A 3,648-nucleotide genomic window follows, 5' to 3' on the forward strand; every position below is an offset into this window, starting at 1 on the left:
AAAAATACCTAATCACATATCCCTTTTAAACAGTTTTCTCCCTCATCTGTTTCAATACAGTATACATTATTTATCCCATCTTTCTCAATGTCCCCCCAACCCCAATGTCAGTCCTGTTTTACAACAGTGGCACCGTGCAGTATTTGTCCTTTTGTGACTGAGATACTTCACTCAACATAATGTTTTCCAGGGTCACCCATTTTGAATAATATTCTATGACTTCCTTGTTTTTCAATGCAGTGTAGTATTCCATTCTGTGAATATACCACAGCTTCTCTATCCATTCATTTGTTGATGGGCACATAATTTGTTTCCAACTCCTTGCTTTTGTGAACAAAGCTGTGATAAACATGGGTGTGCTTATATCTGTTTGGGTGGCAGTTATGATCTGTTGGGGTATATTACCAGTAGTGGAATTGCTGGGTCAAATGGTATCTCTATTTGCATCTCCCAGAATTTTAGCAGATGGTGTTGTATCATGTTGTGTTGTGATCCAAAGGGGTTCCACTGACTGATTTTTAGAAGTAAGTCACTCACCAGACCTTCCTTCCTCGTCTACTTTAGCCTGGAGGTTTTGTTGAAACCTGTTCACTTTGTGTAACCCTGCGACTATTCGAACCATCAGTGGCATGGCTTCCAGCACCAGAGATGCAAGCCACAGAATTATATAGTTGTTATTTATTGCCTTCAAGTCGAGCACGGCTCATAGTGACCCTATGAACAAAAGGCTTGAAGCCCCTCTACAACCATTGACATTTATAAGAGTTCATAGAGTATCCAGAGACATGTTATTTAGGAAGTGGATGCCACTCCTGCTTCCAAACAGAGTTATGACAGAAGGACAAATGATGAGTTCTAGAGTAGAATTCTACAAACCTCTATAAGTCAAGTCATGCACGATGCGGGTTTCCTCTCTCTTTCTGTAAACCCACGACATGTGAATGTTTTGTACAATATCAAATTATTGAAATGAACCAAAAGAATAAGACTAACGATCTGGTAATGCATATGAAATCCACACTCAGGTATCTACACATAAAGTTTTATTGGATCCAGCCACACTTATTCTTTCATTGTGTCGGCGGCAGTTTGTTACCGCAGCAGTAACGTTGAATAGCTTCAATAGTGAACGTCTCATCTAAGCCCAACATACTTAGAGTCTTGTCTTTTACAGAAAAAGTTTTCAGACTTTTGTTCTAGAGAAGTTGTCAAAATATAGTCCTCACACCAGCAACATCAGCATCACCTGAAAACTTGTAAGAAAGACTAGTTTTTTAAAATTTATTAATTTTAATGAAAGTTTAATGAGAGTCTTAGGGATTCCTGTCATTCATTGTTGCACTTTTCTCCCTGCCCAGCCCCTCCCCAATTCACTCTTCTCCTTGAAAAGAAAAACTCTTTCATTGTTATGCAATCCATCCCCCCAAGTCCACTCCACTATGCAGCCTTCACTCTGGACTCCTGTCATGACAAGAATACCTATTCATATGTCCCTTTTAAACAGTTCTCTCCCTCATCTGTTTCAAGGCAGTATACATCATTCCTCCCCTCCTTTTCTGTCTTCCCTCAACCATGATGTCAGTCTCATTTTACAACAGTGTCCCTATGCGATATTTGTCCTTTTGTGACTGAGATATTTCATTCAGCATAAGGGTCTCAGGTGATTCTGATACACTTTCACATTTGAGGAAGTGTGTTGACAGAGCTTAATGGGACATTGAACACCCAGTCCTCACGAGAGTGTACATAAGGTCTTTTAGAACATGTAAAATTCTCTGGAGGAATAACTCTAGCTATGCTGGTCATGTTAGGCTGACAACTGGCCCACCTATCTGTTGAAAAGCTCTGCTTAAGTACAAAGAGTGTTGATGGAGGTTTAGTTGGTTAACATGCAGAGGTATCAGGCACTGTTATTTCCCACTTTGCAGATTCAACATTAAGCGTATACAAGTGGAAGGAATAGCATTCAGAGACTCAAATATGTGTGAGCTGAGTCCCTGCCCCTATCTCACGTTACCCTTGCAATAAAATGTACGTACATATCCCGCAGGGACCCACTTGGTTTCAGCCCCCAAGGACCGTGGAGGAATTACGGGGAGTCAGCAGCGTGGATTTTGGAATGCACACTCTGCGAAGCCTCGTGTCTCCTCCCAGAGTTAGAGTCATTTTGCAAAATGCTGGGCAAGAGGTGGTCTCTTTGGGAAAATGTCTGGTTATTCACGGTATTTATATGCATACAGCACAGAACATTCTATTGTGAAAATATTGTGATAACAACTGCTTGGGGAGTATTTTCAATGAAATATTTACTTGGGAGAATGGGAAACATGTCTAACAATAAAAAAAATGTAGACGCATCTGGATGAACATTATTTAGCTGCAAGTGTTTGCTTAGATATTTTTTAATATACATTTATGCACTTTAAATTTATTTTATTGAGTGGAACAAGGACTTTGGGGAGAAGAGCGAGGGCATAGATTTTTAAATGTTCTGGGCAAACGGATATAGCCTCTGGTCCATGATAGTGCACCCAGCTGCTTTTGCTTGACAGATTATCCTGATGTCCTTCATTTTATTGTGGTGTTAAAGTAACGGGTCTGCCTGGAACAGTTTGCTGGCAGATGAAAGCCCGAGTCTGTCACTGACATCCCAAGAATTTAAAGGGAAAATGCATAGCAGTTCACCTGGGCTCCCACTTATTACCTGCCAGAGAGGAGGCGAGAGTGGAGATTGACTGGTTTTTATTTTAATTTTCAGAGGAGAGATTTCATCTCTCTCTCTGTAGAGACCAAAGGAGCAGACAGGCAGGTAAGTGTCGGCATCCTTCTCCCAGGCACATTAATCAAAGCCTCTAAGATTTCCTGCTTTCCAGGCAAAAGATCACTTTCCTCATGCAACTTCTTATGCAGCTCATGTGTGAGATATTTGCAGAGAAGGTGCAGGCGAAGGACCTGAATAGAGAATATGTTCCTGTATCCTTTCAGGGTTTTATTTGGAAATGGTTATAGACTCACAACAGATGCCCTCACAGCAGTGCCTGAGTGGTTTGAGCCATAAAGTGCTTGGTTACCAATTGAAAGGTTAGTGCTTTCAATCTACCCAGGAGCAGGAACAAAGGCCTGGCCATCTGATTTCAAAATGTTACAGCCATGAAAACCTTACAGAGCACAATTCTCCTCTGACATATATGATTGGGACTGTCATGAGTCGGAATTGACACATTGGCAACTGATTAAGCTTGCTTAGTTTTTAGTTTTATGGACACTATAGATTATAGAGGGGTTCTGGTGCCACAATGGTTAAGCACTCAACTTCTAACAGAGAAGTTGCCTGTTTGGACTCATCTAGCAGCTCTGAGGAAAAAGCCCTCAAAATCTGCTCTTGTGAAGATTACAGCCTAGATTCTTATCATGAAACAGCTCTACCCTGTCACACGGAGTCACTGTGAGTCAATATTGATTCAAATGCACCTAAGGACAACAACATTAATTATAGACTTGTAGTTTGGTGTCACTCCGGAAACTAAGGTGCGCCTGATACAGGCCATGGTCTTTGCAATCACTTGCTATGCATCAGAGAGCTGGACAGTGACTAGGGAGGATAGAAGGAGAATTGATGCCTTTGAGCTGTGGTGCTGGAGAAGAGTA

The sequence above is a fragment of the Elephantulus edwardii genome, unplaced genomic scaffold, assembly GCF_000299155.1.
Source record: "Elephantulus edwardii isolate Elephantulus edwardi_28Jun2011 unplaced genomic scaffold, EleEdw1.0 scaffold00201, whole genome shotgun sequence".
NCBI lineage: Eukaryota > Metazoa > Chordata > Mammalia > Macroscelidea > Macroscelididae > Elephantulus > Elephantulus edwardii.